This window comes from Lacerta agilis, chromosome 14 (assembly GCF_009819535.1).
Source record: "Lacerta agilis isolate rLacAgi1 chromosome 14, rLacAgi1.pri, whole genome shotgun sequence".
Lineage (NCBI taxonomy): Eukaryota > Metazoa > Chordata > Lepidosauria > Squamata > Lacertidae > Lacerta > Lacerta agilis.
This window is the reverse complement of record NC_046325.1, coordinates 16,771,829-16,793,487: the sequence shown is the minus strand read 5'-3', so window position 1 is coordinate 16,793,487 and position 21,659 is coordinate 16,771,829. Positions and strand designations below refer to the sequence as shown.

The 21,659-nt window shown below is 48.3% G+C and overlaps 1 protein-coding gene across 1 annotated transcript in view; it reads left to right on the top strand.

The window, feature by feature from the left end:
• Positions 1-7,662: 7,662 nt before the first annotated feature.
• Positions 7,663-21,659, top strand: part of CACNG7 (calcium voltage-gated channel auxiliary subunit gamma 7) — a 41,628-nt gene continuing 27,631 nt past the window's right edge. The window contains exons 1-2 of the mRNA XM_033170257.1: positions 7,663-7,932; positions 9,005-9,256. The gene's annotated coding sequence lies outside the window, so the exon portion shown is untranslated. The remainder of the gene's footprint in view (positions 7,933-9,004; positions 9,257-21,659) is intronic.

Sequence of the window (21,659 nt, the reverse complement as noted above, 5' to 3'; positions counted from 1 at the left end):
CCCCCATTGACCCCCCCCCCCGCAAAAATGGTTTTAAGTTATTTCATATTTTCTTACAAAGGAATAATAACAAGTAATAATAATAAAAAAACTTTTATTTATATCCCACCCTCCCTGGCCAAAGTCGGGCTCAGGGTGGCTAACACCAGATACATAACATTGGTATAAAATCAAACAATAATTAAATTACCTCCTAAAAACCTCTCAAAGTCTAATTAGATGGCTTTCCACAGGGTTAGGGTTGGGAACAGTAAGTGTTCTCTGAACTGAAATTTCAGCCTTCATGACATAGGAAAACAGCCAAGTGAACAGCTACTTTGGTGGAGGAGGGTCAAGATATTAACCGATATGCATGAAATTTCATATATAGCTATATAATCCCTAGTATAGTAAGATAAGACCTTCGGAGCAGGCATTTTTTAAAAAAAAAAAATTTTTTTTTGTTAATTTGTCACCCCCTCCATTATGGAATCCGGGGCGGCCCGCCCCCCTCGCCCCCCCTTGCTACGCCCCTGCTCATCGCTGATGATGTGGAAACAGCAATGGCGGGGTGTGGGTGGGTGGGTAGACCAGTGCCCCGGAGTGCCTGGCTGTTATTCAGAAGTATACTGGTACCCCCAAAGTGCTTGGGATTGCTCTTTTTGCTCCATTTTTGCAGCTTTCTCACTGTTCTTCAGCCATTTTTGCCCCCTTTGCAGTTTAAATTGATTTAATTATTTCCCAGCCCCGCATATATATGTGGTCAAATGTGCGTATGTGGGGAGACACCCGTACCTTTTCCCAACATCCTTAGCCATTGGCCACACTGGCCAAGATTGATGGGACAGACTCCCCACTCTAAAAGATTTGTGCAAGCCGAGAGAGGAAGCTCTATAGCAACCTTTGCAAACCTGGTGCTGGCTGGGGCCAATGGGATTTGTAGCTCAAAATATCTAGTGGGTGCCAGGTTGGTGAAGGCTGCTCTGTAGACTCTTGCTATGGAGGTGCCTAAGTCTGTGTAAGGATTTTTTTTTTGGGGGGGGAGCACTTTTTCAAACTGAGGCTGTCAGCCTATGGCTACTTACTCATCACCTCTTGCATCTCTGCTGCAAGCCTGGCAAAGGGCAAATGTTTTCTAGCCAGCATGCCAGACCCTTATATCCCCAAACCTAGGGTGGGCTGGGGGGGCAAATTTGACACATGGGTAGGGCTACACACCTGTCAATCACCGAGTGTCACTACATCATCAGATGATGCTGTGCGTTGAAGTCCAGATTGCTGCAACTCCAAAGTGCAGTGTAGGGGCTTTTTGAAAGCCCTTTTGCAAACAGCTCTGAGCTGCTCTTTGAACCTCTGAAAGCCAACAGATGAGCAGTGTGTGGGAATATGTTTTATTTGTGTTTATTTATGGTTGTTTGTACTTGATTTTACTGTGTCCTTCCGCTTGGAAGGAAAGGGTAGCAACAGGATCCAGCAGGCGATTTACTGCTTGGATCCCTCCGCGGGGCAAAAAAGGCTCCAACTTTGAATTAGGTAAACGGTCAGTTAATCTTCTTCCCGCCTAATTTAGGGCAGCAACAGAACTGTAATTGGTGGTTGTATTGATTATGACGTTGGTTATTCCTTCAATAAATAGCTGCCGCTCCCTGTTTGTGGTGGTGGAGTAAGCCGAGGAGTGAACGCGAGAACATCGTTGCGTGACAAGCTCAGATGCAAACAGAAACCGAAACCATCCACACAGGGCAGTAGTAGGCTACTTCATCGGACTGCAGTCTCCGTTGTTTTATTTCATTTTATTTCAAAGTCCTTTATTTGGCCGCTTTAGTTTTGGCCACCTTTTAGATCAGTTTTCCTCTCAGGAACCCTTTTTTGACCAGACAGACGCCTGCAGACATCCACGAGGCAATCTCAACACGAACTCACAGAATCAACCTTCAGATTGCAGCCAGCGGATCCCTTTCTTCACGGCGCGGTGGGAGCAGGCTCCAGAATTACCGGCTGTCCCGTCCGCAGGCTGCCCCATAGCTTGTGCCCTATAGGCATCGGCTATCCCCACAACTGGTGCCCCGTGTGAGGCTACACGGGAGGCATCGGATACCCCAACAGCAGTGGGAGCCTTCCTTGCTCCAGCAGCAAAGGAACAATCCTGGAGCTCACAGTTGCTCCATTTCAGCCACATCAGTATTTGCCCCACACCTGACATCACATACACCATCAAATGTGGAGCAAGTGGGCATGGTTTGGAGGGGACAAGGCCTCGCAGGCCAGACAGAGACCTCTGGTGGGCCAAGTCTGGCCTTTGGGATGGAGCTTCCACACCCTTCGAATACAGTCTCATGATCCCTGAGCATTAGCTTGGGTGGCTGGGGCAGATATGGGTTGGAGTCAATGAGATCTGGAGGGCACATGTTCCCCATCCCTGTTGTAGGAGCAATACGCTTGCCAGAATCCCAGACTGCCCTTCTGGACCAAAACACATCAAGATGGCCTATGCTCTGCAACTTCTGAAAGTACTTTTCTAACACCAAAGAGTGTTGATTGCTTAGCCGCCAAATCCAACATGGTAGCGATGCTGTCATCACTAACATTACCACCTATGAAGCTTGGAACTAACAGGTTTGCAGGCAGTGTGAATTGGCTGAGTAACAATATTAGCTCAAGAACTTATTTCATTCATCCTTCTGAAACAGAAACTTGCTCACAAGTTATATACCTGATCACCTCCGCCCCAAATACCCACATTTCAACCATTTCATAGGGAGGAAATGCTTTTTGAGTCTTTCCCACAAATGTCTCCTCCCTCCCTGGCCTTCACATCTTTACTCAAATTTCATCTTAGCTATGAGCTCCCGAGATGCGAAAAACGGGGTTGACAATATGCTATCCTTGGTAACTGTGGTATGTGTTAAAATGGCAGACTGTGCCCTACATGGCACCTTAGCTTTCATGCCCATGCATTTCGTCTCTGTGTGCCCAAGGGACTCTGTGCATTTACCCATCCACTCAAATTTCTGATGCATTCACCCACTTCTAGAAACCCTGGGGAGGGAGGCTAGACACTGATGCCTGACTACAGTGGTAGCTCACTTCAGCAAAATGTCAAATGTTAACCCCAGCAGTATCATGATGGGATACTGCTGAAATATGGGCGGGGGGCAGGGGGGGGGAGCGAGCAGGCACAGCTGTTATCTCTGGTTGGTGGCATGCACAGGCTCAAATTAGGTATGGGCAGGATGCAGGGAAGGGACACTTGTGGCTGCCATCAACTTACAAATCACTCACTTCCGCCATGTTCTCATTGTGTGATTGTTACTCCGGTCACATATTGATGCTCCGGCCTTTGATAAAACAATGTATCTCTCTATGAATCTGTAGCCCAAAGTAGATGATATAGGGAAGACACCATTGAGTAGTAGAAAAAGTCACCATGGCAATTGAGCCTTCCTGAGTACTGGAGGATTTCCCTTGGACCTGTTGCCAGGTTAGATCTGATTGCTGGATGCCAGGAACAGGGCCTTGCTCGCAGTGGCCCCACCCCCCGGTTATTATTTATTTATTAAATTTGTATACCACCCTTTGTCTGAAGATCTCAAGGCATAAGCACACACTCCAGAGGGCTCCTCCAACCCCCATTTCTCCTCTCTTTTAGGTGGGATTTCACGAACTTAGTTTAGAAGGCCCTTTCCTGTGATCTTCGCCCAACCAACTCTACCGTGCTCAGTCATCCAAGGGTCTCCTGCACCCTGAATAGACTCTACCCACTTTCTCTTGCTGCCACCTATGCCTGGAACCACCTCCCATAACACCTCTGTGTGACCATCAGTCCTATTTGCTTCAATTCCAAACCTCACATTTCCCACAAAGTCTTTGGATCACCCGCTGCCCAGGCCCTAAGCTAAAGAACATTTAATTGATGCAATCCCATATTCTTCCCTTGCCTCCTCACGTCTCCATTTGCCCCCTTCATCTGCTGCTGGCCTGAGTCTTTTAGATTTTATGTCCTTTGGGACTGAGTCCTTTCAAACTTGTTATTTGTACAGCACCATGCACATAGGTGGTGTGAAAGGAATAAAGGAAGGAAGGAAGGAAGGGGTGATTTTTTAAAAATGGCAACTTTTGTTTTATGCAGAATTCCCGGATTTTACATGTTTTATTTTCATTGCTTAAAGGTTTGTTTGACTGGTCTTAATTGCTCTTATATTGTTGCTTTATTAGGTTTTACAGATTTCTTTTATGTTGAAAAGCAATGTATAAATATTATTATTAATAATGATAATACTCATAAAGCAGTGGCAATCACACTCAGTGTTTCTCTGGCTGCCATTAACAAGCAACAGTCAATGAAATGGAGCAGGGCCCTGGAAATGCTGGGTGTGGTGACATCACAATACTGAAGGAGAAGGTAAGGAGAAGGAAGTGTCACAGGGTGGTGGCAGCTGTCTCTCATGACGCACAATGATGACCTCATTGCATGATCCAAAGTGGTCTGCAAGCAAGTGATGTGTGACTGTGGCAACAACCCTGAGAAGACTACCTCTGCATCTCTTTCTTTCTTTCTTTCTTTCTTTTAAAAAAAAAAACCTCTCAGTTTTGGGGGCATAGATGAAGAGTAAACAGCTTGGTTGATCACACATTTGACTAAAGAACAGAATAACAGAGGAGTATGTCAACCACAGATCAAGGAATGTGTTGTTTTTGTAATCCTGTTATTGATTTTAATAAAGGAGGTGATTTGTGTCTTTGTGTTTGCATGTTTGATACTTTAATTTTACAAATTAAATATCTCACCCTATCAAATCTCACAGAAGGAGTTGGAGATTTTTAAACACCCTCTGCAGAAACGACCCAAAACTTTTGCAGTTTCCAGCCTACCCTTTGGCCACCTTCCTCCTGTTGACTGTTTACAGTCTCACCAGCTTTGAGATTTCTCTCCATCTTCCCTCATCTCTGTCACTGGAGCAGAGGGAGGCTGAGTTTGTGGGCTGTCGGGGGAGAACGATAAAAGGAGGCTTCTGTTCTGTTACTGTCTGATGATAAATATATCTCTACATTCGCCCACTCAAAATGCCTCAAGGCGAGGAATGGATGCCATTTGGTGTTTTTGCAGCACCTGGTACCACAGAGGCCCAGTTCTGCAACAGAATGGGAAGGCCCGGCTGCCTTCTGGAGGGGACAGGGTTGGAAATCGGGATTTTGTGGTATCTTATCTTTTCAGATTCTTCGAGTGCCTGGTTGTGTTTTGAAGTTCATCGAAGGCTTACTGGGGAATGTTTGCGTGTTTCTACAGTCTACATCTGTATTGGAATTGTTTTAAAGAGGTTTTAAAAAAAACATTTGTTGTTTGCCATTCTAGGCTCCTTTGGGAGGAAAGGTGCAGGTATACAGTTTACAAACAAATAAATGCAAAGTTGGCAACTTCTTCTTTTTTCCTAGCACGGCTGTGTGTTTGTGTTGCTTTTGAAACAAATACACGGCATGCAAAAATTCAAGTGGCACGTACAGTGTATGAAGTAGTACTAAAAAGAGTGCCTCTGAGCACGTGCAAAGTGTGGGCCCTGAACAGTCCTAGCTCCCACACACCAGAGGATCAGATTTTATAAAGCATTGCTGAAATGTTGAAACAGACCCTCCTTCTTCCTTCACCCCTACAGCTGTATCTACCTGAGTCTCAGTCCCTTTCTTTCTTCCCACCCAGCCCCATCAGTTTCATTGCTCCTTGGGCTCCCACAAGCTCTCCTACAGCTTGCTCCCACTGCCTCAGGCCCTCACTTCCCATCCTCCCCTGGGGCCCTTTACCTGTTGACACTTTCCTTGAGCATTGGCTCCCGTTTCCTGCAATGGTCATAAGCTCAGCTCCAAACAGAAGTATCGGGGGCTTTCAGTGGGCTGCCCCTCCTCTGTGGAACAGCGCCCCCTGTTGAGATAGGCCAGGCGCCCACTCTCTACATTTCCCCAGAAGACATTTTTGCTCCACCCGCCAGCTGGATGAATAAGTGTCTCCCATACGGTGTTCATTCTGCATTGTTTCTGTTTATTTTTGTAACTGCTATTTAGCTGTTTTAATCCTATTTTGTGCATCGCCTTGGGACATGTGCGGAAGGTGATGAATAAATCACAACAATAAATTTTTAAAACGCACTGAATGATGCGTCTCTCCTGTGACTCAGGCTACCGCAACCAGGTGCCCCTCAGACGTTTTTGGAGACTACAACTCCCATCATCCTCAGCTACGACAGCTGCTGGCTCGTTCCCCCAGTTTCTTGCCTCCCAGTTGTCTACAGCCGCTCCTCTCCCAGTTTCTTCCCATTTCTAACCCATTTACTTCCTCAACGTACCAAGGGAACCCAGAAACCCAGTTCGGTACACTCACTAGATTGCCACTTGGAGATCCAAGGAATCTAAATCTTCCAACGTGACCAAAACTCATATTATTCATAACTATGGCAATAAGCTTCATAAGGTCATGATCCTCTAAGGATCTGATAAAGGTTTTGCCATAATATGGGATTGGGTCGTTTCTTGTGGGTCAATAGGATTATCTTTTGTGTACTGAACGAGGCTCTCATTGAGAGAGACCAGGAGAAGCCCTCCTGACTTCGGTTGGAGTCCCTTCAGGCTTCCGAAGAGACCTCAGGAACCGAGACTACAAAAAAAAAGAAAAGAAAAGAAAGCCAAACCAGATCTCTCCCCCCCCCCCCTTCAAGACTTCTGGCTCCAGAGAGCACCGACGCTCAGTCCCCTCACGGCCAGTCCTAGGAACTCCTCGTATTTGAAGACTCATTACAAAACCTCTTTTCTCCATTCGCCACCCATCCCGATGCTCACACTAGGGAGAGACTCCGCGCCCGCGCGCGCGTGTTGGTGAGAAGGAGATTTACGTGCATTTCACAGAGGTGTGCAGAAAACAAGGTGGTGTTCTAAGGCGCAGCAGGTGCCAGTTGTGGGTGTCTCGTTTTGTTATTATTGACATTTTAAACGAACTGTATTTACTTGGCATTATCCCAGCAGCATCAGCTGAGAATCTTTTTGTGCTGCTGATAGAGGATGAGGATGAGGATAGTTGTTGTTTATGACAGGTACCAAGGAAAAAAACCACCTCCATAGGCTACGGTGACTGTCCAAACATCGGTTAACTGTTCGCTTTCATAGACGAAATGCTGACAATCCCAGGTCGGTTTTGTGAATGTATTGGGCTCAGATGCCCGCACTAAGGCACACGTGTGTGTTTGTGTTTGTGTTTGTGTTTGTGTGTGTACCAAAACATACGCAGACATCTAGGCTAGCTCATTGTCCGAAATTTGGTGAAGGCTGAGTTTTATATCTGACTGTCGACAGTCTTCTAGACCAACATACGCGCGCTCCACACACATGTGAATGCGGGCAGAGCGAATGTTACCGCGAGTGTCAGACATGTGGAGAATGTCGACATTCCCCACGTTTCGGATATTCACCGCTACATCCTGCTAGTTTGCTATCTGCCGTGTGCGTTCCTCTCCTATTCAGATCTATCTATCCCCTTTCTGTCTCTTTGTCTCTATAATGTCACACACACCACCCAGCAGACGAGCTCACTTTCCCCCCGGTTGGCGAGGTCGGGGCGGGAAGCCGGGGCGTCGTGTCCCTTTAAGAGTGGTCCCTCTGACATCACGGCCAGCTGCAGGGAGCCGGGCTGGGGTGTGTGTGTGTGTGTGTGTGTGTGTGTGTGCTGGGGCGATTGTGAATTCTCCTCGCGCCCCTCGTCAGTTCCCAGCCAAGCGGATCCCGTGATCGTGCGGGATCCGGCCGCGGGGGCGCCCTGTGCGTGCCAGCCTGTGTGTTTGTGTGCGTGCGTGTGAGTGTGTGAGAGGGAGAGAGGGGGAAAGCAGGAGGGAGGGGGACCGAGAGACAGGCAGCCACCTCTCGGCACCCGACTGCGGCATCACTGCCCGATCGAAGCCCCCCAGGACAAAATCGGTAGCAGCCTTTCTCTCTCTCGGGCTCCCTCCTCCTCCCTCCTCCGGCGCGCCTCCACCGCATCCCCCCCCTCGCCCGCTCTCTTTTTCCATCCAACGATCCCTCTTCCCCGCACAGCCACCCTTCTCTCCCCCCCCTTTTTGGGGGTCGCCCTCCAGATAACGAGGCTATCTTTGGCTCAGGGAGACCCTCCTTTCCCCCAACTGGGACTTAATTGATTTAATTCTCCCCCTCCCTCTTTTACCCGCATCTCTGCTGCGCTCCCTGACTCCCCCCCCCCACGGGTTTTCCTCCTGCTGCGATTTCTGATCGCTCCCCACTCGCTCGTTCTCCCTTTCTCTGCTGCTGCATTCCCTTGCCCCCCCCCAGCCTCTCGCCATTGCGTGGCTTTTTTCAGTCCTTTGCCTCCTGCCTGGAAACACCCCCCCCCCCGCCGGCACTCCCCTCTCCTCCTCCTCCTCCGGACCCTCTTCCTTTCCTTCCCTCTCTCTCCTTCTGCCGGGATCCCTCTTCTATTCTCTCCCCCTTTTCCGCTTCCCCGATTCCTTCGTCCCTCCGAGGGCTTCCCTTTCCCTCTCCCCCACCCGCTGCATCTCTTTTCAACCCCCCTCCGCCTCCCCCCCTCTCCTGCACCCCTCTGCCCATTTCTGCCTCTCCCCTCCTCTCCTTCTGCGTCCCTCGTTCTGTCGCCTGCTCGCGCGCTCCCTTCTTCCCCTGCTGCATTCGTCCGCTTGGCTCCCTTTTTCATCCTGTCATTCCCCGTCTCCCTCCTGCTGCTGCTCCTGCTGCATTCCTTCTTCCGGCCCCCCAGCTCCGCTCCTCCGGCCCCCAGCTCCATATTGACCACCGCCAGCTCGCCCTCCTGCTCCAACCCCACAGAACCGCGGCTGGCTGCTGCATTCGTCGCGCCCCCCCCCTCCCAGAGCTCCCTCCTTCTCCCTCTTTCATTCTGTCGTGTCCCCCCCTCCTCGAATAAGAAGACTGCAGCCCCTTCTCCTCTCATCCACCTTTCTCTTTCTCTCTTTCTCTTTTTTCCTCATCTTTTTCTCCTTCTCCCACTTTTTGGATGAAGCAAACTTCTGGATGGGGCCTTCCGCGATAGAGACCCATCGTCGCTTGGGGGTCGCGTAGTCACCGGCCCTTCAAGAAGATAACCACCTCCCTTAAGAAAGAGGGAAAGGGTGACATCCCATCCCACTCCCAGCCACCCCTTGGAAGGTTGGAGCGAGAAAAGAGAGATAACTAAGAATAAAAAGCAGGAAAGCGATGCAGGTGCGGTGGAAGAGCAAGGATCTCAAATCTCCGGTGGGATTCTAACAGCAAGGTGAGAGATACAGACCCCCGCTTAGCCCACCTCCCTTCCCAACAGTGCGCTGAAATCCCTGTTACATTGTCCTGCTTGGGAATCGCCTTTTCTTCGCTTCAAGGCAGGTTGCTCTCTGTGTGTGTCCATCTGCATTAGAGACACAGAATGAGGAGAGGGGTTATCATGGCTCAGATCAGCGAATAGTTCTAAGAGGACGGAAGCCTCAGAGTTACACAGGACTCTTCCACGGCAGCCCCGGAGTTCCGTGTAATTAAGAAGCTTGTAACCTGCTTGGCTGGTCCTAAGGAAAAGAGAATCTCGCTAATGTCACGCTGCTCTTTTGGGTTCCCACTCTGGATGATTCCAGTGTTGTGTTACTTTGGACAACTTTGGCCTGGGTGTGAGTTTGTGGCCTTTCCTTGAGGGGCAGCGGAATGGCTGTTTTGTAGCACCTGATGGGCATTGCAGATGCTTAACTTTTAAGCCCTCTGGCTGGTGTGTTAGTGAATTCCTTTAGATCCTCTTGGATGAAGGTTGGGTTTTCTCTGGTACATAACAGCACAGACTGGCGATGATGTGTTTGGATTCTTTGGTAATAAGTTAGTGAAGAGAACACACATCCTTAACTCGTTTTTGTGCGGTTCTGTTATTGCACTGAGGTGCATGGGAAGCAATTTTTATCGGCATAATCCTCCTCTCCCCCAGAAACGTGGAGTCTGTGCAGGTGGGAACTTTCCTTGCTAGTACATACATGTGCGTATAGTCAATACAAGACACTGCATGTCACTTCATATGAAATCTCATGTTTTTCAGTGTGTGTGATTCCCGTTACACCTAGTAAGCATGTACGGTTGAGCATCCTTTCTGTAGATTTCTTTGGCTTTCTGTAGAGCCAAGCACAAACACAAAACTGATTTCAAACAGCTGCCTTCAGTTAATATTTTCAACTATAACATTACCTACGGAGCCGTGTGGGTTCATGCTTTTATACACTACACCCATCTTCCTATTTATTTATTTTTTGACGCCTAATAGATACAAATCCCTTTAAATGCATTTTGTATGTGTGTTGCAAAACAGCCAGAATTGCTCATTTAGATGAGCCGTATGCTGCACCAGCATACTGTGTGTGTGTGTGTGTGTGTGTGTGTGAGAGAGAGAGAGAGAGAGAGAGAGAGAGAGAGAGAGAGAGGATTGCTGGATGTAAATTCATTCTGCACCTTTCTCTGTGCACTGCACTGCCTGGCAGGCAGGATGTCTGTGATTTAAAAAACACTGTTCTATGTTAGGAGAGTGATTCCAGCCAGTAGTTTGGTACTGTCCCTTTAGCACACTTCCAACATAGCACTAGTATGTTCCACTGGTTTTGTTCTGTTTAAATAAATGCATGCAGCATTAGGGGACACGGTAGCTTTGACACCTTTATCAAGGTGTTGCACTGGTATGTAATGCATGTGTCTGTGGTTTTCTACAGCACTGTGTGTAGTGTGTGTGTGTGTGTGTGAGAGAGAGAGAGCCGGGGGGGGGGGAGGAGAGAGAGAGAGAGAGCCGGGGAGAGAGAGAGCAAGCAAGCAAGCAAGCAAGAGCTCCTCTTCAAACCTTTTAACATCAATCTCTCTAGATTATCCAATGGTGTGTGTCTCTGTGTTCGTGATTACTATTAGCTCCTGTCTCTCTAGCTTGTGTGTGCAATTTCACAGGGTGGTGTCAATTGAATTATGTTTACACTTACCTCCCCCCCTCTTCATGTTAGTGCACATAAGGGTGCCTGATTTATGGGTGGCTCCTTTGACGCCTCAGTGCTTAGATTACATGGTGCAGAAAGATGAGGACGGGGTGTGTGTGTGTGTGTGTGTGTGTGTGTGTGTGTGTGTGTGTAGTCTTATATGTGCATCTTATTTAACTGTATGTTTGTTTGTGTGTATGTGTGGCAGGAGTAGATTTAATGTTTGCATATTTCCTATTAATTCTTGGCAGATTGCCCTCCTTGAGAGAGTATGTACTGTGGTCGCGCAAGTGAATTCCTTTCAACATTGAAGCCTATGTGAATTCTATACCCTTGGCGCGCGTGTTTGTGCGTGTGAATTCTCAATGCTAGCGCACAAATACAAAATTCTTGGAACGAGCCCTTTGTGTGTACAGACGATGATATTATAATTGTAACAGCAGTTCTGAGGTTTAAGCTGGCATCCAGGAGCTTTTCCCAAACCCTCCTCCCCCTTCCGTGTTTTTTCTGTTGGATGTGTGAGTCTACTTGAAAGAGAGATGGGCTTCAAGCAAGAAGAGAGATATTTTGCATATAATACAGTGTATATTTCTGTCTCACTGCGCGCCCCTGAAAACAAACAAACCCACAAATGTTTAATCCCAGATGGTGACATTGCTGTAAGATTGTATTCCCCGCCACAGATGAATATGGTACAGTATTTGCTGGAGGGAAGAGATGTGGTTGCTGTGGAGCTGGGAGAAAGGAAGAGGTACTTGGGGTGGGTTCTGGCATTGAGCTAATGGGTGAGATTTAATCTAGCATATGAGTGCATGAGATACAGAGGGGTCACGCAGAATTTGCGCTGCATTTGTGCTAGGTTTGTTACATTTGTGGGGGGGCGAGCGCGCACACACACAATCAATTACACAATGGCAACAGCATGCTGTGGGGCAGAATGTGAGGGGGCCGGTGTGGTGGCGGTAGAGGAGAAGGAATTGTTTTATAAGTTACACTAGTGGTTATGGGGAGGGGAAACACTTTCATGGTTATTGTATGGGAGGCAGTGTGGTATAGTGGTTAGTGTGTTGGGAGGACACCCTGCACCCTCCTCATCCATGAAGCTAACTGGCTGGCTCTGGGCCTGTCATGCTCTCTCAGACTCACTTTCCTCACAGGGTTGTTGTGAGGATGAATTGGGGTGGGTGGGGCCCGTTAGTGCCACCCTGAACTCCTCGCGGGAAGGGTGAGATTAAACTGTAACAAAGATGGTTTCCTTTGGCCTATTTATTTGGCCTATGGACACGGCTGGCCCTTTTAACACGGAAAGTCTGTGTTAGGTGGAAAGTGCACCCGTGTGTGTGTGTGTGTGTGTGTGTGTGTACAAAAATCTCATGGGAAATGTTGCTAGTTTTATTTGAACTCTTATGGTTTTTCTTGAAATTATGCAGAGGCTTCGCCTGAGAAGGAGCCTACAAATTCATTTTGGATGGTGACATTTCAGCAGCAGTCCCCATTTATATGTTTAGTAATTCAGCACAATCCGATCCAGAGTGATCAGGGCAAAATACATGGGCCTATCCCATTTTACCCTAATAATAAACCTGTGAGGTAGGTTAGCTGGGGACTTCTTGCTTGGATGGTCTTGTGTTTCTCTCACATCCTCTCCAAGGAGCACAGGCTAATTTACCTGGATCCTTTTCCACATCCCTGTGTCAGTCTTGCAATAGCTCTCTTAGGCCAATAGAGAGCCAAAACCATCCACTCGGTTTCATAACAGAACAGGGATTTGAACCTGCGTCTTCCTAGTCAGAACACCACACTGCAGTGAATAGTTTAACAGGCCATAGAAGTTGGTTCGTTAGGGCAAATGGGGAACTTCTCCACAATTGGCCTCCAAACAGGCATTGCCTGCCTTCCAACCAGTCCAGGGGGACGGAATTGGCTGCCAGCTTCCTCTTGCTCCTGAATCTCCACCTGGAACTCAGCAGGGAGGAGAAGGATGGGAACAAAACCAGAATGAGTTGGTTCTGCAGGTCATTGGCTCTTTGGCGCCACCTACTGGCTGGGCTCCCTGCATCCGCCCAACCAGCTCCAAGGGACACCAGCTGCTGCAGTTAACGGGAAGCTTTTCCTGCCATGGAAATATGTGGCAGCGAAAGCTCCACCAGCTAAATTTCTATGGAGCAGGCTGCTGTTAAAGGCTCAGGAGCAAGACTGGGGGAAAGGGTGGTCACCCTAACTTAAGGGAAAGGGGTCTCTCGGTCAAATGTCAACACTCATAGGAAGCTTCCTTAAAGCAGACCAGATGGCCAGTATTGCCTACTCTGACTGACAGTGGCTCTCCAGGGTCCCAGGGGTCTCATGACCTGCTACAGCAGATAATGGAAGCTGGCCCATTAGGGCAAATGGGGCACAGCCCTCAGCCAGCTCCCACCAGCTCCCTGCCTTCCTGCTTGCAACCAGTACAGGGCATGGCACTGCCTGCCAGCATCCTCTTCCTCTTCCTCTTCCTTGCAGAACTCAGAAGGGAAGGGAGCAAAACTAGAATGAGTTGGTTCTGCCAGACATTTGTGTTCTGGCTCCACCTACTGTTTGTCCTCCTTCCTTCCACCCTGTCAGTCCCAGTGGGCACCAGATACTACTGAATGGCTGGGATCGAACCTAGGACCTTCTGTATGCAAAGCATGTGCATCTCAAACTCACAGCCTTGGATTATAGGCACTTCACTGCAAACCCAACGGAGGTGATGGGCTTATAGATAGCTATGAGCTTCATTCACTCTTAACAACTGGTCAGTATTGGTTCTTGATCTGTAGGTGCTACTCAGTGAGTTTGTACTCAGGCTAGGAGCACATACTCAAGGCAACATACAGGTGAAACTCGAAAAGTTAGAATATCGTGGAAAGGTTCATTTCTTTCAGTAATTCAAATTAAAAGGTGAAACTAATATATGAGATAGACTCATGACATGCAAAGCGAGATATGTCAAGCCTTTGTTTGTTATAATTGTGATGGTTATGGCGTACATCTGATGAGAACCCCAAATTAACAATTTCAGCTTTGGGGTTTTCATCAGCTGGACATCATAATCATCACAATTATAACAAATAAAGGCTTGACGTATCTCGCTTTGCATGTCATGAGTCTATCTCATATTAAACTCCAGTAGCTAATGAAAACAATTGCTTACATAAATGGACTTTCCACGATATTCTAATTTTTCGAGTTTCACCTGTAGCACAGAATTGTTGGTCCTTAAGTGTCTTCAACCACCCTTTGGGACTCACGAGTTGAGTTTAGAAATGGGGGGTGAAAAGGGTAGATGTCTCATACTCTCTCATAACATGTTTATCGAGCAACTGGAGTTTGTGATTGCTATTAGAAATGGACAATGGTTATTCCAGATGAGTTGTTTTGAGCATGGAAATAGAATATCTTACGTACAGAGAACTAGAGGACTTGTGACAGCGAGCACTTACAGATCAGTATATAATAGATCTTGGAAAGTTGCATTAGACATATTGCATGATGAACCCTGCAGGCCAGCTATTTGAATACAAGTTCAATGAAGAGATTTCCACTCATCCCTTTCTTGGTGTGGATCTCCTATCCTGCCAAGTTATTGTCTTTTGCTCATGCACCTCTTACAATCCTGTCTGTTTTCCTTGCATAACTGTATTGCCCTTGATTTTTTAAATTGGCCCTATCCTGCAGACTGATACTGTGTACGCATTACGACTTACTCTGTGGCTCCAATTCTGGGCTGCATCAATAGAAGTATAGCGTCTAGATCAAGGGAAGTAATAGTACCACTATATTCTGCTCTGGTCAGACCTCACCTGGAATACTGTGTCCAGTTCTAGGCACCACAGTTCAAGAAGGATACTGACAAGCTGGAACGTGTCCAGAGGAGGGCAACCAAAAATGGGCAAAGGCCTGGAAACGATGCCTTATAAGGAACGGCTTAGGGATCTGGGTAGGTTTAGCCTGGAGAAGAGAAGGTTAAGGGGTGATATGATAGCCATGTTCAAATATATCAAAGAATGTCATATAGAGGAGGGAGAAAGGTTGTTTTCTGCTGCTCCAGAGAAGCGGACACGGGGCAATGGATTCAAACTACAAGAAAGAAGATTCCACCTAAACATTAGGAAGAACTTCCTGACAGTGAGAGCTGTTCGGCAGTGGAATTTGCTGCCAAGGAGTGTGGTGGAGTCTCCTTCTTTGGAGGTCTTTAAGCAGAGGCTTGACAGCCATCTGTCAGGAATGCTTTGATGGTGTTTCCTGCTTGGCAGGGAGTTGGACTGGATGGCCCTTGTGGTCTCTTCCAACCCTATGATTCTATTCTATGATTCTATTCCAGTGCGCTCCCACTGCTGGCGTTTGAAGCGCTGTACACATAACATTCGCCACAACCCCTATCTATCTTGAGAAATACAGCTGTTGGAGGCATTTCCTCACAAACCAGTTCCCATCTGATTTGAAGATGGAAGCCATGGTGAAGCTGAGGTGTGTACGCTAGAAACAGTCATTGCACATGTGCAGATCTCAGGCCATGGCCAGATGACAGCTTCATTGAACAGGAGCTTGGGGGGGGGGGCGCATTGCAGGCACAGGGAAACTTAAAGTGCATTGGGTAAAGACATTCCCGCCCTCAGGTGCGTACAGCAACATGCAAGTGCAACTTGAAATGCAATGGGGAGGGGAAGTGACATTGCCGCATTTAAAGCTGTTAATGTGTGCATCACTTCAGTGTGGGAAACAACATACTACTTATAGTAAGTTATGCACAAACTACGTGAAAAACTTACGTCATCAAGCTGAGCCACAGAACAACCCACCTGTCAATACCAATCTGCACATCCATCATGGCAATAAATATCTGTCTGCCAATCATCCTCCCTCTTCCTCTCTTGTAAATGTCTGTCCACCCATCTGTCCATCCTATAATCTTACAATCTAGAGTTGGAAAATGTATTTGTAGGCTATCTAGTCCAACCCCCCCTGGATGATGCAGGAAATTGAGAGGCAGAGCAGCTCCATATTTACTATTATTGTTATTGTGTGTGTGTGTGTGTGTATCACAGCATATCTCCAAATAACTCAAGGGGGTGTACACACTTCTGCCTCTCTCTCCACACCATCCTCACAACAACCCTGTGAGGTAGGTTCGCTTGAGAGATAGTGGCCAAGGCCACCCAATGAGCTTCGTGGCCAAGTGGGGATTTGAACCCTGGTCTCCCAGGTCCTAGTTCAGTACTCTACCCACTACACTATGGTGGCTGCCCAGCCTCTGCTTCGCAACTTCCAGTGAGTGACAGCCTCACCCAGGGTCTTTAAACTTCTCTCTGCTCAAGACTCTCAAGAGTCTCCTCCAGCAGCTGAATACGACTGAACGACTGAACAACAGCAACTGCTCAAGTGATCTTCTGTTTGTTTGGGGGGCCATAGCTCAGTGGCAGAGCACCAGCTCTGAATGCAGAAGGCCCCAGGTTCAATCCCCGGCATCTCCAGGGTTGGCTAAGAAAAGAGTCCTTGCATGGAACCCTGGAGAGTCGCTACCAGTCAATGTAGACAATACTTACCTAGATGGAGCCATGGTTGGACCTTTGTCTTTGGCCCCATCTGCAAAGTACGTTGAAAGTGGTATCATGCCGCTTTAAACAGTCATGGCTTCCTCCAAATAATTCTGGGAACTGTAGCTTGCTAAGGGTGCCAAGCATTTCCCTTAACAATCAATCCCTACGGGAACTGTAGCTCTGTGGGGGGGGGGGAATAGGGCTCTCCTAACAAACAACTCTCAGCAAGCTTATCGGATGACGGTTCCCAGGATTCTTTGGGCTGAGGGGGAGCCATGACTGTTTAAAGTGGTATGATACTTCTTGAAACGGACAGTGCAGACGGGGCCTTGGGCTGTCCTTACAAACCTCCTCCTATCTGTTCCCACCAACATATCATCCACTCTCTCTCCCCCTCTCCCGACTCTCTCTCTCTCTCTCTCTCTCTCTCTCTCTCTCTCTCTCTCTCACACACACACACACACACTCCTTCTCCCTTGAGTGTTGTGTATGCATATACAGATCTGGAACAGGAAGAGGAATGTGTGTGAGTAGGGTGACCATATTGCGCCGCCTTCTGTAACCAAAATAAAACAATCACAGATGGGAGAAATCGAATAAAGGTTCTCCTCCGGGGGGGGGGGGGGCGACACTTCACTGCTAAGGGGCTATAAACAATGCTGTGGGCAGGCAGTAGGGGGCGCTGTTACATAGGGAGTAGGGCAGGGAGGTTGATATTTAGTGGGGTTAAAGAGGAAAGTGGGGAGAGGGTATATTTTTATTTCTCTCCTTAACTAGGGGCTGTGTCAGATGGCCCCCCCCAAGGATCTGCCCCCCCCCGGATTTGGGTCCTCTAACAAGGAACTGCCCCCATCACCCCCCCCCCCTTTCTGGATTCTTGTGGTTAACATATGCTGCTATTTTTTCTCTCTTAACTACTTAAAGATATACATTTTGCCTTCTGTGCCCCCCACCCTTTTTCTGGTGCCGCCCCTCCCCATGACAGACTCTTTGCCGTTGAGACTGCCCTTATCCCCACGGCCCTCCATTCTATGCCAGATACTATTTTCCTATCTTTCACACACACACACACACACACAGAGAGAGAGAGAGTGTGTGTTTAGGTCTTTTTTTGGTCCCTCTCTTCAGCACAAATGCAGTCGAGGGCATAAATAGAAACCCCTGGAGACACAAGCCAGGGAAAAAAAGTGCATGAAAATCCATTGTGAGGGGGATGATGCTGGACTCTCCGAAAGCGCAAACATATCTTGGAGAAAACCATAACTATGCAACGGAAGGGAGCAAAGCCTTGATGACTTGGGGCGTCGGGGGCGGGGGAGAGGGCGGAGATGTGCGTGTGGGGCAGACTGTGGGGGGGGGCACCCTGGATTCCAGAGGCCCATGTAATTGGAGGAGACTGGAGGTTGGGGCAGCAGCCATGTACTTGAAGCGACTCACCCCTGCTCTACTGTACATGTTTTCAACCCCCACCCCACTGCTCCAAATGTGTTTCCCATATATCGTTCTGGGACATGAGGATAGTTGTCATCTTTGTGTTTCATGACATCAACGTCTGCAAGAGATAAATCAATGGAAGAGATGAGTCTTCCATGGAGGGTGGGGTGGGGTGCACGAGAAGGCTTGCTCTCCCCCCCCCCCACCCCTGCCATCCTTCCACAGAAACCCATCAAAGAATTGGCCTGAAATTATGAGCACTGAGGGCTAGGAAATTGAGGAAGGGATGAGGGCAGCTCAGTGCTTCAGGTGAGCTCTCACTGCTTTCCATTCCCAGAACAGACCGTTTCTGTATCAGTGCTAAGCCCCAGAATATATCAAGAAGATTGGCTCTGAGCATGTGCAGAGTTCCATCCAACACTCTCTCTATGTTCACTACAGCCCACTCAGGCACAACTGGTGCAGGGGCTTCCAGGTCAGACAGGAAATCATAGAGGTGGAGAGGTTCGAAAGCCAGTTCAAACCCACTAGAAGTTTGAATCCCAGAAACCATTGGGTGGGGGGGAGAGACCAGCCAGAGGTTTGATGGGTAATTCAGGGTGTGGGAAGAAGAGTGAGACTGAGAAGGTACAACATTGTCTCTGCTGTTTCCAGGTCTCTTTGTAAAACGTCTGCATGGAGGACCATGGTGTTTGGGGACAGGCAGGTAGAGCGTGGCTCAAGACTTGATTGCAAGATTGCTTTGTGGGGCATGTGTGTGTGTAAGGGGGAAGGGGTCACAACACTGGGCATCTGCTAAGGCCCACTCCCTGCAGAGGTCCAACTGCTGACCTCCGGAGCCTCCTGGCCCCCTTGCGCTCTCTCCCCTAAGAGAGGAGGCTACACACGCATTGGCTCAAAAGAGGAACGGCGGCGCATCAACAAAAAGAGAGGGTGCCAGGTCTGCGTCAAATTTCCATACGCTGATTTTCTGTCAAGATGCAAATTCAGGGCTGCATCCATTCAACTAAGTTCGGGTCAGAGTAGTAGAAAAAGCATGCACCCTGTAAGTAAGCAGTGTGAATTTGACTTCAACGTGTCTACTCCTGAGTAGGACCATGCACTGGCTCTCGGCGTGGTTGGGAAAGACTACAACCTGCTGTGGCCTGCTCTGTCTGCTGTTCAGGCGCTCACCAGTGACAGGCAACTTCAAGGCCTCTCCTGCTTCTCCTTAATCCAGTCTTGGACCAGATAGAGCCCTTCGAAGAGAGGGCTGTCCTCTGTAAACCAGGGTGCGTGGCCACCCTCTTCTCCTCTGAGTGCTTGTGTAGATTGGCACCAGAAGGAGAGGGCAAGAGGGAGGAGGCCCCAGTTCACTGTATGTGGGTTGCGGTCCCTGCCTTCCCTCCAAGCCCACCCACCCCCCAAACAATCTATTGACAAGAACTGCTTCTTAGGGACATATAGTAACTTTGCTTAGCCTACCTCAAAGGACTGTTGCAAATATAAAAAGGAGGAGGGGAGGAAAACATACATGACCTTGAGCTCCTGGGCAGAAAAGCAAGATACAAATATATGTCACACAGCACAAAGTTAAACTTCTGCCCATTGTAGGTATCTTGCCCCCAAAACCTGAAGCATGCACTAGAACGAATGATTATGGGGCGATGGTGGTGTACTGCTGTGGTTATAAAGCTCTAGTAGTGGACTAGAGCAGGGCTTTCCAAAGTTGGGTCTCCAGCTGTTTTTGGACTACAGTTCCCATCATCCCTGACCACTGGTCCTGCTAGCTAGGGATGATGGGAGTTGTAGTCCAAAAACAGCTGGAGACCCAAGTTTGGAAAGCCCTGGACTAGAGGCTTGCAGCCAAAGGTTTGACTAGTCATTTCAAATCAACATGTGAACATTAGCCTTGTGAGTTACTTAAAGGTAAAGGTACCCATGACCGTTAGGTCCAGTCACGGACGACTCTGAGCTTGCAGCGCTCATCTCGCTCTATAGGCCGAGGGAGCTGGCATTTGTCCACAGACAACTTCCGGGTCATGTGGCCAGCATGACTAAGCCGCTTCTGGCAAACCAGAGTTACTTAGTGAGTTACTTAGGGTCGCCATATTTCAAGGGGTAAAAACCAGGACACCCAAAAAGTTGTTGAGCTTTTTCTAAGTAACTACCAAAATTGTTGAGCTCTCTTCCCCCCCCCCCCACAAAAACGCCGAAACACCACAATTTCCGATTGACAATGCGCAGCCTTTCAGAAATTCTCCCTGGATGTCAATTCTGCCTTTGAAATTCCAGGAAAATCCGAACGTATGGCAGCCCTACAATTACCCCTCTTCCCTGTCCACACACACACACTCCCTTCTCTCTCCCTTCCCTCCATGTCTCCTGGCCTTTTCTTCTCTGGCAGCATATACACAATACAGACACACCTTGTTTTATTGTGCTTCACAGATGTTGCTTCTCACGAGGACGTGGGTGCAGGTGCCAGGAGCCCGGCCGCTTCCAGGGGAAGGAAGTCCGCCACAAATGCTCTTCTGTCCAAGGGAGTGGAGCTGGCTAGGGCTGGGGCTGGGTTTCCCCCCTCCCTCCCCATTAGCCAGGGGGGCCTAGCTTAATAGACCACAGTATAGTGTAAACATAACTTTTATATGCACCGGGAAACCAAAAAAATATATGATGTGACTCGATTTATTGCAATATTCACTTTATTGAAACCACCTGGAACCAAACCCACAATATCGCCAAGGCATGCCAATATACATTTAAAGTAAAGGTAAAAGGTAAAAGGTAAAGGACCCCTGGGCGGTTAAGTCCAGTCGAAGGCGACTATGGAGTTGCGGTGCTCATCTCACTTTCAGGCTGAGGGAACTGGTGTTTGTCCACAGACAGCTTCCCGAGTCACGTGGCCAGCATGACTAAACCGCTTCTGGCGCAACAGAACACGGTGACAGAAACCAGAATGCACGGAAATGCCATTTACCTTCCCGCCACTACGGTACCTATTTATCTACTTGCACTGGCGTGCTTTTGAACTGCTAGTGCGGATTCGAACCGCCAATCTTCTGATCGGCAAGCCCAAGAGGCTCAGTGGTTTAGACCACAGCGCCACCCGCATCCCTATCCTTTTACCTATGCGTTTAAAGTATATTAAAATCACACGACTTCCCCCATAGAATCCTGGGAAATGTAGTTTACCCCCAACAGAGTCACAATTCCCAGCACCCTTAACAAACTACAGTTCTCATGATTCTTTGGGCTAAGTCGTGTGTGCTTTAAGTCTATGGTGTGTACTTGAATTAGAGTCTTAACAACATCTGAAGGGCCACAGGTTCCCCAACATTGAGCTAGACCACTGAGCTAGACCCTAGGAGGAAAGTGAAAACCATTATGCTTCCCTGAGCCCTATGTGGCAGCCAATGGTGCCTGGAGGCTTCAGCACCCAAATCTCTTAGTGTGTTACAATATAAAAATTCTTTACCTTTCCCCCCCTGGGTTAAGCCCTTACCTGGAGGCAAGGCCCACTGAACACAGCAGGACTTATTTATTTATGAGTAAACATGCTCATAATTCACCATTCCCAATCCATGGGATCATTTTTGGTGTATTGGGATCAGCTCTACCCAGAGCATTTCAAGTCAGCAGTGTGTCTTATCTCTGTAATGAGCTTGGTTGTTATGAGCTGCTGATGAGTCCTCTGCTTTAGTGGTTGCAACAAGCATGAACC